The sequence below is a fragment of the Topomyia yanbarensis genome, chromosome 3 (assembly GCF_030247195.1).
Source record: "Topomyia yanbarensis strain Yona2022 chromosome 3, ASM3024719v1, whole genome shotgun sequence".
NCBI lineage: Eukaryota > Metazoa > Arthropoda > Insecta > Diptera > Culicidae > Topomyia > Topomyia yanbarensis.
In genome coordinates, this window is record NC_080672.1 from 363,410,352 (window position 1) to 363,428,467 (window position 18,116).

The 18,116-nt window shown below is 36.6% G+C and overlaps 1 protein-coding gene across 2 annotated transcripts in view; it reads left to right on the top strand.

Moving 5' to 3' along the window:
* The window catches only part of LOC131693615 (coronin-1C-like), a 177,577-nt gene that overhangs the window by 15,073 nt on the left and 144,388 nt on the right, over positions 1-18,116 (top strand). The gene's annotated exons all lie outside the window — the stretch shown is intronic.

Here is an 18,116-nt window from a genome sequence, read left to right on the forward strand (position 1 = left end):
TTATAGTTTGCGTTCGTTGCATTCAACTAATGTATAGAAATTGATAGGTCGTCGTTTTGAATATAAAGATATTTACTAAATAGTGATAATACATATAGTTGAGGATAATTAAGTTGTCTATTGCTTGAAGTAGCCAACTCTTTTTTATATTTTTCTTGATGAAAATTAACGATGAAACGTCTACCTGTTCAATAATGAAAAAATAATTAGAATCAGTCAACATACCATTGAGATATGGCCTTTTGAAGTAAACATTCCAACTTTCACCAATTTTTTTAAATTATACATTATATTTAACCTTTGGTAGACAACCCTATTTTCATATTTTATCAGTGCACCATATTAATAACACCATTTGTACATTATATTTATATAATAAAATGGTAAGGGTTTCCTTTAAAAATCGCGACTCGTATAAACGATCTAAATAGTCAATGGACAAACATGGATTCACGCTTGAAGTCTGGTAGAAAACCCATCTATGACCGCATACCACATCCAAAACGTTATAACTTTCGATTCCGTCAATGAAATATTTTCAAACTTGCAAGGGATATACTTGATTACTATATCTTTCGAATGCCATGTACTAAATAAGTAGACAAATATTTTTTTGTTTATAGAGGTTGGACCAAACCCGTGGGTGTTTGCTGGTAGCCTTATGAAACGTATCATAAAACTTCAAATCGCCATATCTCTCGAATCCATCGATGGATCATTTTGAAATTCACTGAGAAGATGCTTGGATACTGTAGGGGAACTGTGGGTAAGATGGACATGTGGGGTAAGACGGACACATGGTTATTTTAGAGATATAACATTAAAACTTCAATTGTATTGTATGTGTACCCTATTATTATGGATAGCCTTGAATTTTGAAACACTTAGTAGGCCTTGAATACTGCTAAACGTGCACAATTTAAGCAAATATTGATAATCAGTAGTGCAGTTTCGTGTGGATGTAATTTTCGAATTTCCGATTTTAAGGTTTATCGAGGAAAAAATCAATTTTTTCGAGGATTTTTTCCTTTATTTCGATAAAGTAACTTTTAAGTGACCTCTACGTGGAAAATAACAGGTAAGTTTATTTATGCGTGAATAAGTATAAACGTTTAAAAAATATGTGTACTGGTGGGGCAAGACGGACAGTTTTGATTAATTCTATTGATTGAACTTTATATGAATGTCTCGCGTGTAGAAACGAAACTCTAGCAGTTAAACGTGGAGAACCCTCCAGTAAGTTGAAGTCTCACATACAGTAGACTGCTGGATGTACGTTAATGTGACTGAGGCTAAATACGGAATTCCTAGAACCTGGAAAAGTTAGACGACTTAGTGCAGTTCCCATACTCTGGCTGTGTGTAATCGAGGAACTGATGTTACCAATCACGCATTCAATATATAACTTACCAGTTTTGTATAAGTGATTGTGACTGATCGTTGGAACTGATTGTATAGCTTTCTGTATGACAACGACAAAAACAATATTATAGGGTTACTGTGCCCTAATTCATCTTAGCTCCTCTATTCATCCCACCCATTTGAACGCATTAGTTAGAGCAGTATCTGCTATCTCTATTCAACGCATTAGTTCAAATGGTAGGATGAATAAGCGAGCGTTGTACTCGACTTTTCATTTCGCTTAAACGCGAGTATTTTACATTTTCCAAGCCAGATTTTTTATTCATCTGCTTCTTAGAAACGAAGCAAAGATGTTGATACCTATTTAAGCGCAATCCAATCACTGTAAGCCGAGTTATCAGAGAAATAGTGTGACATCGTGGCTAATGAGATGAATAAGGGCCCGTCTACCCTAAAATGCATAATTTGCTTCAAGTCCAAATCGAACCCCAAAAGATTTTCTTTCGCCTCGAATTGAACGTATATACTAAGAAGAATCACAATCTATTCAAAACATCCGTTAGAAACTGTAAATTTTAATATTTTGTGTTGTGATTATCATTTCTGCAATATGTCCGTCTTACCCCCCACCATATGTCCGTTTCACCCGCAGTCTGGAAAGAGTGCAAATATTTCATCGTTTTCAAGTTCTTTAAAAAATATATATTTGTTGATTTTTGTAACATAATCCCTCTGGGCACTCGAAAGCCAACATATGGAGCTACAATATAGAGTATTACATGTTGACAAAAACATGCTCTTAATATGTTATATTTCAGTATATCCTTAATATGTCCGTCTTACCCCCAGTTCCCCTATCTGTCGAATGCCGTATGCCAAATTTATGGTCATTTTCTTTAGTTAATAACGGTTTTAGGAACACCGTGGGGGGCCAATTGGAACAAATATCGCCGACTCGGAGAATATTTTCTTAGGCAAACAAATTACACCTTGCCAGCGCTATCAACACATACACCAATTATGTCAGAATCGCATTAATGAACAACAGTTGACCCATCAATACCAACGCCAATATCCCAGCAATCCATTAATCGTATAACAATGTAGAAAAAGACTCGTAAAGATGTCTACAAAGAGTCAAAATCGTTATGACAGTCGATTTTAGTCTGCAGAAATTGATGTGCAATCGCATATTACGAAAAACATGATTGGAATACGATTTTCCATTCGAAATCTCATTGATGTTCTAGTTAAATCGCTTTCGATCGGAGTTAGTCGTAGAGCACGGACAACTTATATTCATGTAGCTACCAATATTTAAATCATTACAAATCGTATTTTTGCTCCCATTTGATCGCATTTTACATCGATCAATGTCGGAATAACAACTTAATAAAGTCGTTGTGGTCGATTCTATGTGTGGGAATAGTCAGTGTGCAGCATAAACATATCGACGACCTCGATATACATCATAATGACTTCAAAAAGGTAGACACGACTTAATATATCACTACATATAAGACAAACGATTTCGCGAATTTATTTACGACTTATCTCATATCATTGAAATGAGATTTCTGCATATATGGCGAATGTTTATCGGAATAGAGTTTCTCTGCTTGAAGACTACATACGATTACGAAATATTATCACACCAATAACTAAAATAGTTCCGAGTAATCAGTCCTGCTCTACAGTCGAAATGTCGTAAGTTCGAATCCGGTCTTAATATCAATGTGCCCATGGGATGGTTTGGTATGTCGCTTCGTTTTGCTTCCCAGGCCCATTTTTAACGTATTTTTGTTATACTGGAGATTATTGATGTGACTTATAACTGTTTTTAACATTTGATTTTCTTTGCCGACGAATCAGAGTTATTCGTATGTAGCGTTCCGGAATCGTATACTAGTTATGGATATCGTACATAATCTGAGATTGTTTCGCATATCCAATCGTAAATACATTATCTAAAATCACTTTCATACTAGAAATTATGGCGCTTTATGTGTATATTGTTGTCAGAAATCATCAATTTTAATAGCTATGTACGTATATCGCATCCGGTTTGGTACGCATATGTCGATGTTGTGCGACTTTTTGGGTGGTATATAAACACGTATTATTCAGTTGCAACTTGGATATACCATCAAAAAAGCTGGCTGGGTACTAATGGGTTATATTTAATTGTGAGGCACCCTTTACGCTATATTTCTTCCAAAGGGGAAGAATTTGAGTTAAAACCGTTTAAAACCGAGTTAAAAAAGTTTCCTCCATTAAGGAGAAAATTTGGTAAACCACATTTGCGTGAAAGGGCACAAAAAATACAACTAAATTGGTTATGGAATTTGCGTTTCGACTTCGTTTCATCAGAATCCGACACTAAGTTAGTGAAGGACTGGGCTAACACCGGAGAGCGACGGGTTTTTGACCCTAGTGAGAAATTTTGGTGTTTACCAAATTTTCCTCCTTAGGGTGAAATATAGCATAGGGTTGAACAAAGCCTTAAATGTTATCAAATCAGGCTGAAAATCACAAATTCTGCTAATTTTAAAGTGCTGAGTCCATTTTTAATGGTCAAAGTTATAAAAAATAAATTATTTTTTCCAAGCCGTATTATCCACCCTTTCTTATCATTAATATCCCATTTTTGTGATAGATTTTCTTGTATTTATAGGTATAGGGGTATAGGGGGTTGGTTTACTTTAAATTTTCGAATTATTTTGCATTAAACACCTTACGCCTGCATAACTGTAACAAAAAATTAAAATCTCTTTTAACCACTTGGTGCAGCGAGGCGCAGAACGAGACCTTGACATTCGAAAAGTAGAGTAGAATGGGGTCAAATAGGTATGGGGGTATAATAGGTATAGGGAATTATCTTTACTTGCCTGAATTAAATACACGGTAGAGAACGTCGTTGACGACTGTCATTTCGGCTGTTAGTGTGGATCAGCTGTATTAGTTACTGCCTCGTTTATGTTTTCGTGTGTTGCTCTGCGGAAACGCATTATCTTTTGTCCTCAGTACAGTACATTTAATCAATGTAAAAAAATGCCACGAGAGTTTTTTCTTGCGTAAAAATTAATGCTGAACACGAGCTTTGTGTTGGTTTTTTGATATTTTTGTTTTTGAAAAAATATGGACATCAACATGAAACATACGCTTGGGGACACTATAAGTCACCACTATAATGTAAATTGGAATTATTTTGACAGGAAAATTATGCGCAATTTCGTGCGAAAAATGCCAAGACCATGAAGTGAAGAGGACATAAAGAACGCAATTGCATCTGTTCAAGATGGCACCAGTATTCGATCAGCCTCTAAGAAATTCAAGGTTTCGTTCGAAACATTAGTTGCTCGTTTGAAAGGAAAAGTCTGATCATCAACGCGTCAGATATTTCGCGTGAGTTAACAATATAATAACTTAAGGTGTTGTTGAAGTAGATAATCGAAAAAACTTGAGGGAAAAAGAGAAGGGAAAGGCATCCAAAAAATGCTCCGAAGCGCAAACATGATCGTCGGACAGATAATCAACCACGTGAGCCGTAACGCACAACTTCAATTCCACACTCTGGCGACGACTAGGACACTGAAGAAGTTATTCGCAAGTACAAAGTCAGACACAGCTTCTGAAAAATATGTTTTTTCAACATTTCTTTCCACGGTTTCGTGATTTTTCACATCATTTACCACTTCCTGAATGACTTCAATGGAATAATGTAATTTTTAAATAATCTGCAGTATTTATACTCTTCAAATAAAAGTTGAACCGCTGACTTTCTAGGGGTGTACATTGTTTTATTTAACCCCAGAACGTTGCACTGGGGTACAAATGTACCCCCCGCCTTCTTTGGAGCCGTGTGAAGACGAGAATTCGGCATTTATCGACCCATGGCCCTAACCATAATTCAATTTAGAGTTCCTAGTAAGAGTAGGAAAAGGTGGTATAGCCAGTTTTTTTATAGCCTTCGTGGAAGCAGGTATCAAAGTTGTCGTGGGGTACATTTGTAACCCTTTGTACGGTTGCCGTTAGTGTTTCGTAAGGTTTCGCGCTGCCAGTGGAAATGTGACTCATGACTATACCAGCAAGCATAATTTTTGCACAGTAACTGCTGTAACAGTAACGTTGCGTGTTACCAATGTATTACTGGTAAGAAATATTTTCATTTCAATTTCCATCCTATTTCGTGGTATTTTCCAAACCCCGATTTTTAAACTTTCACTCTTGCAAATAATTGCACTTTTTCGAAAATATCTAAATTCCATTTTCTACCGTTTCTAGACCATTCTTTCAACTTTTAGAATCATTTGATTTTTTTTTCAAATCGATTGAAAATTCGCCAATTTATAGAAATGTTTGTAAAAAAGGCAAAACGGCGATTTTTTTACTTTTTTTTATTCAAGCTAATTTATGTATCATTGATTAAATAAATTCCCTACTTTCACTTACACAGCTCGTCGCTGTTGTGCTATCTTATGACAAACGCCATTTTGGGGTAAACTGAGTTAGATATGCCACATTACTCATCTAACGAATCTCTATAAGATGGCGCTTCCAGAATTTTGAAATTTTGCTTGGTTACTGAAATATAGCGAGAAAAGTGATTAGAAATTGTGAGTTTTTTGCATCAAATCATTATGTCTTGGGATTGGTTCAAGTTATGAAGTTTTAGTTGCTTTTATGTGTAAAAATGTCGTAGGAACACAATGGCATAATAATTTTCAAAAGAATAATACATGTATTGGGAGAAAAACGCAGTTTTAGCTTTAAACTGGTAATATAACATATTTGGCAACACTGTAACCAAAAATAACTATTTTTTCTAGATTCCCTGACTCATTTCCTTCAAAATGCATCCAACCGATTGTTTACAGACCAAATTAAACCAAAGATATGAATAAAAGTTCCTAATTGGTGATTTTTTCCTATGGAAAATTCTCCATGCACGATTATGACACGTCATACAATTTTTTTCATCAATACACACCTATGACACGTGTGAGTGCGACTTTTGTTTACATTTTTAGTGAAAACTCGCAACATAGTCAACCGATCTTCGTAATATTTGAGAGATTAATACAGAATAGGTAGAAGCATCAATTGTCTTCTCTGATTTGTTTCTACCATTTATAAGTTTCATGATATTCAATCTCAAACTTTAAAAATCGTTTTTCTCGAAATGTGCAAAATAGCGCTTGTCATAAGATAGTACAACAGCGACGAGCTGTTTTCGTAGATAAAAAACGACATATCCTTCTTGTATTATACATTTCTTTTGTTTGCATGTTTACCTGCGAAAATTGCAATAAAACGCGTGGGGTACGTTTGTACCCCAGTGCAACGTTTTAGGATGGAAAACGTGCACTTGCGTTCTCGGGTTAACCTCGAATATAGTGACCAATCGTACCCCCGTACTTTAAAAACATCGAACAAAAGTATCTTGGATTTAGCTTGAAAAATAGTAATAAAATCATTATGGCCAAAACGTTGCCAGATGTATAACCTGTCCAACGAATGCTTGTATGTCAAATTCAGTGCAAAAATAGCATCGCGCAAGTTCGCCAAAAAAACTGATCTACTTAACCCAGCTCTACTCTAGAGATAATTTCCCATAGAATGTATAATATTTGATCGCTTCGAACTGTTTCGCCTGATTGTACAGACCACATTGGTGAAAAAAATATTTTTGATCAGTCCACCTTAGATAAACAGAAAGGGCGAGTATACTACAATCGTAAACCAAGTTCTTTCATTTCCCTACGAAACGAAACTATTTGTGCTAAAATCGGATCAAAATCAAAAGAGCAAAATGCATTTAAAGTGAACATAGAAATTGTAGTTTTCAAAATGAAAATCATTAAATATCCTAACATAGTTACGTTTAAACTACTGTTAAAAATCGTCGTCATTGATCATAGAATTTAAAAATATATGAGCAGCTTGGAAAAAAACATAAAATATCATTAATTAAAACATAACTGTTTGAGGTTTTATCCGGCCTCCGGCCACTGTGCATCGGATTGACGCTAGCCCCCAACAGAAAACAGACACTACTTCCCAAGTAACAATTGAAGTTTTATAGCACGCTACAAGTGCAATCTAAGTTTTATGAGTGGCTATAAAACTACGATAAAATCCCAATTGTTGCTAGGGTTGTGTTCCTACGTTGGCGCCGGATTCTGGTGAGCCGAAATCGAAACGCAAATTCCATAGCCAATTTAGTTATAGGTTTTGTGTCCTTTCGCACAAATGTGATTTTCCCAATTTTCTACTTAATGGAGGAAAATTAGTTTTTTATCCAAATTTTTCTCCTTTGGGAAAAATATAGCATAATTCTTCAAGGTGTATACCGGATAATAAAATGTGAAACCGATTCGGACTTTGAACGGATTCTGGAAAATCTTTGTTATTGGATACAGGAAATTGTTTCCGAACTACCATCGCGCGGTCACAGGTCATTGGTTATCGGTCAAGAATGGTGGCAAATCACAGCTTCGCATTGCACAGTGGCTCAAAACAGCGTTGGAGTCAAAACTGTCCATACTAGCGATTTCACATATTCTACAATGTTTGTGTGTGTAAAAAGCGCCATATTTTGGTAATATTATTTTTTTTTAAATTGATCATAGTAGGCTACAGAAAATTTAACTTTTGAACCGAAAGAGATAGCGCTTGGCTGTCTTCGACAAAGTTGTAGAGGAGAGTATTTTTATAAATTTTGCAGAAGACATGTTGTCTCTGTCGCTCATAGTAATCGAGTTATGAGAAGTTCTCTATGGTGAACTCCTTCATTTCCTATTTTTACTTATAACTTTTTTATTTCTGATTTTTTGCATTAACAATGTTCTAAGGTATTTTTTATCATCATAAAACACACAACTTTTCCAAAGAGACCAGATATCTTTGAATGCTGTGTAAAGACTTATAGCTGATTTTACTTTAATTTTGGCCTGTTTTTGAACCCGTGTAACTTCACTATCGGTGAAAATTGTGATTATGCTATTAATTATTCTGATAGGACTAGGTTTCACCTACAAAACGAAGGTAAACTTGTTTGTCCATAGGTACCCGTTCAAAAGTTATACACTTTTGAAAACTTTATGTCTGGCCCTCCTGAAGTCGCGTGAATGGCTCACTGAACGAGTAGGCGCTGGCGTTCAAAGACGCTTTCGCTTGATTTCCTGAGTGAGGCGCACTCTGTGTACTAGTGCGTCTACCGGAAGGTTAACACTGATATTGAATGATTTTCCAATAGGTGATATACAATTTCATCTCGTTCCGGTTTATACCGTATGAATTTTAGTTTCAGGATATGGATAAAGAAGTAAAAGTTACACATTTTCCATATAATTTCTGCATTAACCGGCTGGATATTTTCAAATATTTTAGACTGGGGTGAAAGCAATTGTATGCATAATCTTTTTTGCCCTGAAGCTAACATTCATACGATAATCTGCACCGAGATGAAATTGTATGTCACCCGTTGGAAAATCATTCAATGTCAGTGTTAACCTTCCGGCAGACACGCTAGTACACAGAGTGCGCGTCACTCAGGAAATCAAGCGAAAGCGTCTTTGAACGCCAGCGCCTACTCGTTCAGTGAGCCATTAACGCGACTTCAGGAGGGCCAGACATAAAGTTTTCCAAGGTGTATAACTTTTGAAGGGATGCTTATGGACAAACAATTTTACCTTCGTTTTGTAGGTGAAACCTAGTCTTATCAGAATAATTGATAGCATAATTCCAATTTTTGCCGATAGTGAAGTTACACGGGTTCAAAAACAGGCCAAAATATAATCAAAATCAGCTATAAGTCTTTACACAGCATTCAAAGATATCTGGTCTCTTTGGAAAAGTTGTGTGTTTTATGATGATAAAAAATACCTTAGAACATTGTTAATGCAAAAAACCAGAAATAAAAAAGTTATAAGTAAAAATAGGAAATGAAGGAGTTCACCATAGAGAAATTCTCATAACTCGATTACTATGAGCGACAGAGACAACATGTCTTCTGCAAAATTTATAAAAATACAACAACAACTCCTCTACAACTTTGTCGAAGACAGCCAAGCGCTATCTCTTTCGGTTCAAAAGTTAAATTTTCTGTAGCCTACTATGATCATTTAAAAAAAATGATATTACCAAAAGATGGCGCTTTTTACATACACAAACATTGTAGAATATGTGAAATCGCTAATATGGACAGTTTTGACTTTAATGAATTAAGTACCTCAAAACGCAAATGCATTGATTTAATATTGTCGATTCATGCACCAAGATCCGATGTACCGAAGATAACAACGTGTAAATCATAAAAACGGACAAATAACTTCCGTGTTTCTTCTATGTAAGTATCGAATAATTTAACGTCAATTACCAGTTTGGAAGACAGCGCACAAACAATTGTAGAGAATCGACGTTCGCTGCGCTACTCAATTACTGTTGTTCTTGTCGATTTTAAAATTTGATCGTGATATTTTACAATTTGTTGGCCAAGGTTTATATATTTTACTTGGTTTGTTGCGCCACTGGTCCAGTTTTGTCAACTTTGCTATCGTCATACCCCTCACTACACTACGCAGTAGGTATGTTGGTTTGTTTTTGTTTATGATTATGATCTCACTCTTCCGTATAAAAATTTCAATATTATAATTACCACTATTGATGTAACCTCATCCAGTAGATAAGGTTTTACAAGCGCGGGCGATGAACACGTGCAGTTCACGTCTTGCAGCTATCAAGTATATTTTTTTTATAAACACCCCCCCTTCCCCCCTTTCGGGCATCCGAGTTACACCGCCGCCCTTTTACGATTGTTACATCAATTATAGAAGCCGACAGCTACCTACTCTCCGTTTAGGGTACAATTAACTATTGATGGGCATTTGATACGAATCTTTGTATCATACCATTTAGTGATTTAACACTTACCGGCAATAGCAGCTATCAATATAAGTATAGTTACCATCTGGAGGAATGGGGCATGGGAAGTGAATGAATATTGAAAGTGAGTAAATAGGGGCAATAAACTGATGGACATTATGAAGTAGCAGACTACGAAATCTGATACGCTCAGGTATCAGTTTGATCGATTTTCGAATTAACTCGTCGAATCGATATAAACATTTATAAAGCACTGTTTATTCATACATAATAAATTCGTAAACAACTTAACCGTCTTGCTGAATACTATCCAAAATTAGACCATTTTGTATCCGTTCAGACATTCGATTGCTCGCGTCCTATGAATCCATGGAATGGTAAGATTTTCTTCCATTATAACTTAAACATTCACAACAATCAATTGAAATGGATATGCCACCAGCAGTGCAACAAAACATCTCCCATTGCAAATTATGATTAATTATGATTGCCATAATAGAGCACACTTTTCATGCACTTACAGTGTATCAAAAAATTGTCCGTACAGGGATTGCTCGCATGCGCAGTTGTACATTAAACACATTAAGTTAAAGAATAAAAACCTTAAATTTGTTTATTTATGAACTAAAATAACTCCTTAATTCTATCAAAACATAAATATAAGAAAAATTCATTCAACTGTAAAACAAAATGAATAAAATAAACATCTCTTCCAAAATCAATGTCAAAGAATTGTCCGTACACGACAAGAAATGTTATTGAACTGACTTAAAATACAAAATTAATACTTTGTATGACCACCTTTTGCTGCAATTACGCTCTGCAAACGTCTTTTCATCGAGGAAGCCAGTTTTTGGGTTGTTTCAGGTGAAATTTTCTGCCATTCTTCAACTAGAACCTTCTTCAGCTGGTTCTTATTTTGAATCGGATGTTCCCGGATTTTTCGTTCAAGATGATCCCACAAATTTTCTATGGGATTTAGGTCCGGTGATTGGGGAGGATGTGGGAGCGTCGATTTTACATTGTAGAGCAACCATTCCTTGACAATCTTCGAGGAATGCTTGGGGTCATTATCCTGAACAAAACAAAGCGAAAATTATCTCCATGGCCCAATTTCCGCGCGCTTGCTTTTAAATTGTTCTTTAAAATGTCAAGATACATGAATCTATCCATGGTAGATTCGATAAATGTCAAGTTTCCTGGACCACTTGCACTGAAGGCACCCCACACCATAACATGACCACCGCCGTGCTTTACTGTCGGCCGCAGATTTTTCGGATTTAACTCAGTATTCGGTTTGCGCCACACTCTAACCAATCCGTCAGTCCCGAAAATATTAAATTTGCTCTCATCCGTGAATAGAACGTTGTTCCAAAAATCCTCTGGTTCTACTACATATTCTTGAGCGTATTCCAACCGCTTTTTGATATTTTTAGCAGAAATGAACGGTTTTTTACGCGCTACGCATCCTCGATATCCTTTATCGTGGAGGGCATTGCGTATTGTTTGTGGGTTAATGTTGTCGTACCGCAACAGGCTATCTGCAAGCTTAGGAGCACTCTGTTTAGGATGTTCCTTGATTTCACGTAAAAGTATGCGAACGTGACGATCTGTAAGCTTCGGTTTGCGACCTCTTCCGGGAGCAGTCTCAAGAGATTTTGTTTTCTTGAAGCTCTGAAGTACATACTGCACCGAAGATCGTGGGCGATTCACAGTTCCTGCAATTTCGGACAGGCTTTTACCATCTTTCTTCAAATCAACGATCAATTTTCGGATGGCCAGCGGAATTTTAGTGTGAGAATCGGCCATTATACTGACAAAATTATCTAACACGTTTAAATTGCACGAAAAAACTAAAAAACATCGATTTTATCGAATATGCTGTAAAAATCACCAGAAACTTATTCTACAGGACACGACGCGGGTGCTTGTTTCTACCTGTTTGACACATACTTGTTTACTTCACAAAGTTTTGAAACGGTCGTAAGTGTACGGGCAATTTTTTGGCGTCGGTTTCGTTGCTTTTTTGAAGCTCGCAAATATTTTAACAAAGTTATTGGTTTTCAGCATAATTTGACATTTGAACTACAAAACGGACTGCAATCTGCACCAAATGGCCTAAACTATCAATTGAGGAGAGTCCCCTTAATACATTTTTCTAATGATTTATTATTGGAGTAAATGCTGTACGGGCAATTTTTTGATACAGTGTATTTCCACAAATCCAGCGGTCTCCGTCTGGCAGACAGGCATCTCTGACTGAACTTCCTGAATGCGCGGTTCGATAGGCTCAACCCAAACTCAAATTCAACATTTCCCCCGACAAACCATCATCATTGCATACAATACCACATTTACAATATGTTTATTTGTTTTCGTTCGCATTTTCCACATAGCAGATAGTATCATTATCAGCGCCCTTCCTGCTTCCCCCCCCCCGCTGCCATAGTTTGAACGGAGTTGGTTGGTAGGTAGGTATATCCATTACCAGCGCGATCATTTGAACAACCCATTTTGCATTCTGCTTGTTCGCATTTCTGTTTCACACCAGATCTGAGAAATTATATCATTGCTTACTTCCTCCGAGATGAGGTACCATACATTTGTTTTGATAAACGGAATGTTGAATTCCATCTAACAGTGGAGGTCGGGAAGATTTGCCATGATTATTGGTGATGGAAAACGACAGCATCACTCGGCCAGCAGAGAGAACACAAGTCTCCAACGGATTTATGTTATAAAGTATTGTAGAGCGTTTTACCACGAAAATGCTTTTAAACTTGCTCATTTGTTGAACTTATTCGTAATTTCTTTTTTATTGAACTTTCTCTCTGAAGTCTCTTAAAATACCAATAGTACTTCGCACGGAACGTTTTAGCCCTATCGAGCCCAACTTTTTTCTTGCGCATGTAGGGTTCCAATATTATTTTTCCTTTAAATTAAAATTTTAAATTAATTAGGGACAAGAAACACGAAAAACCAATTTTGGTCAAGATATATGCTTCTCTGGTGGTGCTAGAAATTTCTCTAATTTTACTTCTGATTATCTATACAATTCTCCGTGAATATTTGCAATAGCCAAATTGCACAAAAAGGGAGCCGAAAATATCCTAAATATGATATGCTTAATCATCTTAAAAATATTTAATCTTAAAAATATTTAAGAACAACAAAGTTATTTCAAAATTTCAATTTTCACCGTTAGCGTAACGGCATAGCTTCGGTTACTGATTTTTGTGAGCCATTCTTATCTAAACCAAAAGGTATAACTATTTGAAAATGTTGTTTATAAACAATACATGATGGAGTTAACCTGCCCCAAATCCTGCAAAATTAGTTAAAATGCAAAAAAATCGATTGAAGATAATTAAAATAATCGCGCGAAATGATTTGATATATTTTACTTCAATTATTCCATAACTCTCTTCGTTCGTGTACTTTATCAACTATGTTTTATATAGTTAAATGTCAACAGTGCTATTTTTGAAAATGAACCAGCTTGGTTATGTGAATATTTTTTTCCTATCTCATTTTATTGCAAATATGCCATAGTTTTCATTTTAATTAATTTTTTGCCGTAAGTAATTTTAAATGTTCATTGATTTGATGGCATTGCACAGTGATCCGAATTCACAATTTAGGAAGAAAAAAATGTTTGTGGCTTAACCTTATATTTTAGAGCTACGATGTTTTCAGGACAAATAATCAGTATGGAATAGGCCATCTTGAGATGTAGATATTATTAGGGTTGCTCTTATTGTTAGGGTGTTTCAAAAAGTATTTTCTGAATGTGAGAAGATAAAACATTGCAGTCTTCAGCAACATTGTAGAGGAACTTGTACCAAGCAACTTTTCCAAAGACGTCATTGCTGTATCTCCAAAGGTTTTCGTTTTCTAGCTATTTTAATTGAGCAACTTAGGGTGTTCCCAGCAAAAACATTTCTTTTGCTGTAACTTTTTTAATTTTTTATTTCTCATAAACGGTATCTTCAGACAACTTTTAAAGCTCATCGCTCTCATTTTTTCTTTTCATAATAGAAGAATTCAGATATCACTTTTAGAACCGAAGTTATATGAATATATTAATTATAAAATAGGTCCTTTTAAAATCTTTGTATCTAAAATTGGGGCAAACGAAAATAATTTCTTCTTCTTGCATTTGAAAGAGAATACCTTCAGACATGTTTAGAAAAAAATTGCGAAGGTGATATTTCTGAAAAAGAAAATTAAATCGAGTTTGAAATTTGTTATTTTACTACTAAAAATGCCTCATGTAGAGTCGAAATTTCTCAAATGGGCCACCCAAATTAGGTGATATCGCAATTTCGATGGAAAATCCAGTTTTTTTGGTAGCATTTTACCGCGAATTTTACCGGAACAGTAGCTCCACCTTTAATACACGGTCCCAACCATTCATTTGCAAAAGGTTTTTCCCTCAGGCTCAGGGACAATTTTTCACTAGTGGTCTATTCCCTACATACTTTTTTTTTCGAGAGTTGTGCTACTGGAACTGTAGAGCTAGGTTCCAGAAAGGGCTCTCTGTCAGAATTACATACTACAATTTGCAGACGAGACAGGCAATGTCGCCCACTAAAACACTGCTTTAGGCCAATTGTAGCGGGCCGTGATTCTGAATGTGATATTCATTGTACGGTTCAGGTATGTGCGGGCGTAGGGACTTGCGATCGCGTGTATCATCGCGAAGAGCTCGAGCATTTGTACGTTAACGTGTTCGATCGCGTGTGCGTTTGTATGTCGCGTGTGCTAACGTGTATGTAACTTCGCGTGTATAAATTCTATTTTATAACCGTGTGCCTTTCGCATATTCGCATGTCTTCTTGGATAATCGCGCGCGGACCGTGAATCTAATACTTTATTTTTGGTGTACGGCTAAAATGCTAAAATAGAGTGAGATCTTCCATATCATTAGAGTTCCCGGTGATGTCGCCATGGAACGTGTTGTCTAGTGGATATGAGCTGTATTTTTTTTATTGGTCCTACTGAATGTATGGACCTAAGTTATTAGGACAGCGAGTAATGGATTCCGGACGTGACCGATTCATGAGCGCGCGAAAACGGACGTTTGTAGGTTCGTGTTTGAGACAGCGTTTGAAACTTCGGGAATGCTAAAACGGGTGTTATTAAGTTTGCGCGATTGCGAACGTAGGTGTGCGTTGTTAATCGCGAAGGGCTTAAGCGTTCGTATGTTAACGTGTTTGTCACGTGTGCTCGCGTTCATGTGACTTCGCGTGTACAAGACTGGATTTTGTAACCGTGTGGCCATTCCTATATACGCGTGCGTTCTTGGATGGCCACGCTGACCTTCATTCTGATAGTTTTCGGTGTACAATTCACATTCTGACAGGGAATAAGTTACCCCATATCACTAGAGTCCTCGGTCATGTCGCCATGTAACGTGGTGTCCAGTGGATATGAGAGCTTTCTTTTTTTAATTGAACCAATTGAAGGCATGGACCTAGTCTGCTGATATCAAGGATAGAAACATCCGAAAGTGACCGATTCATGATCGTGCGACCGCGGGAGGTATTAGGTATTAGGTTCACGAAAATTTATAGGAGCTGAGACATTCACTTTAACACCGGGATGTTATCATGAGCGTCACTTTTTTGATTGGTTCATCTGAAGACATTAGTCCAGACTGCTAGGACCGAGGTAAGACTTCCGGACGTGACCGTCTCATGATCGCGCGAGTGATGGGTTAATGTTTGAGACCGCGTTTAGAAGTTTAAAGATGCTACGCTTACTTAACTACCGGAGTTTTTTCATGTATGCGAAATAGCGGGCGTAAGTATGTGTGGATTATTGCAATTGCATGGTCGTGTTTGTGGCCAGGTTTGCGTTATCGCGAAGGCCACGAGAGTTTGTACCTATATGAGTATAGATAGCGTATAGTAGAAATATACTAATAAAAGAAATCATAACATGCCGTATAAAGAAAAAAAGATGCAAAGAGCTTGATAAGAAGTGTATAAATTGAACAATACTATTTTGGAATACATAAATAATGGAAAAACAAACTGCAAGCAAGATGTACAAAAGAAACAGACTAATGAAGTAGAATAGAAAAACACATGTAACATGCAATCCAACTCGTCTAAATGCAACAAATGTTGTACATTTATCATTAACGACAATTGCATGCTGTTAGACTTTCATCATGCTATGCTGGCCGGGAATGGATGACTCACGTGCTTCGGTAAATTCATGTACCCTAACTTATCCAACCCGACTTTCCCGAATGAATAGAACCAAATGCTCAAATTGATCACCAGAAGTGTTAGCAACTACTACTCAGACGAACACATACATAGATAGACATACTACTAGCACATAACAATTGTACACTAATACGAAAAACTACGATTATTACAAAGCGACAACTAACAGGTTTCTACTTATTCTACTTCATTAAATTAATTTAATTATTAAATTAATTTAACTGGTATGTGCACGATGACGAAGTCGACCGATAAATGGACACACAATGACTCCCACTGTGAGCCCCGTCCACGAATACCACTAATAGAACAATATTTGCAAACACGGCACACAGCGGAAGTCAATCCACGTCGACCCGCCAGTCGGCCACGCCACCGCGCACAGACCAGTGATTTAGCGTTGGTATGCGCAGGTGCATAGTATGAAGAAACATAGAACATTAAAAAGGCGCATAAGCCCTCTCGGTCTCCTCGATGCACCACTATCGAGGCGTAATGCAATAACCATCCTAAAGCAATTGTCTGTCAGAGGTTCTGTAGGACTTATGCACGCAATATGCCTGAAGATGTTTGCAATACCGTCAAACCCCTAAACCTTGGGGAGGGGACAATTTTTCACTAGTGGTCTATCCCCCGTGCACTTGCGCATATATCAGCGGCGCCATAATCTCAAATACGTCCACAGTCCCAACTAAAAGCATATTCAAAATGACCGTTAAAGCGGACGAAGAATTGTTTTCGAGTGTTACATATTGTTCGTGATTTTATAGGATCCAAAAATTTTTTAAACAATTGTTTATAAAAAATGACAGATCTGTTTCGTTCTAAAACAATACCACATATACTACTTTTAGTACCTACCTTTTCTAAATTAAGTGTGGAGACGGGCATAACGTAGTTGGTAAATCGATTACCTGAAAATGATTTTTGAAACACCTTAACGATAAGAGCAACCCTAATACCATCTACATCTTGAGATGACCTATTCCATACTGATTATTAGTCCTGAAGACATCGTAGCTCTAAAATATAAGGTTTAACCACAAACATTTTTGTCTTCCTAAGTTGTGAATTTGGACCACTGTGCATTGTAAGGGAACACGTATCTGCTGGGTAACACAAATCCACCTGATATATTGTAGCATGTTCACCTTTTTCGTGGTTTTTGTCATTATTCGTTCACTACGCTCACTATGCCAAAACGCATCACATCAAGAAATATTCAGACGCTTGTGTACAAATATTCCCTTGCATGCAATTTTAGCCTATTTCGGATGAACTTTCAAAAAATATTCCGTCTCACCGAAACCCAAATGCGCATTAGAATGAAATGGATAGATACGAATGTGTTAAGAGGAAAGAGTATTCTTAAAATTCAAGCGAGAGAAATGGTTGTCGAAAGAGTAGTATTTGTAAAAATACGTACTTCCGACTACGAATACTCGAATCACTTGACGCCTATCTGAGGATTTACAGAACTGCAACTCGTCCATTTCGATCCTGATCGTGGAAGAGGCAGCAGTGTGAAGTTCTTTTTTTAGTATCGCGGTGTGTTTTAAAAGGTAGTTTGTTAAAAATGTGAGAAGTTCTTTTAGGATTAAATTTATTAAAAAAGTTCCTTTCCGATAG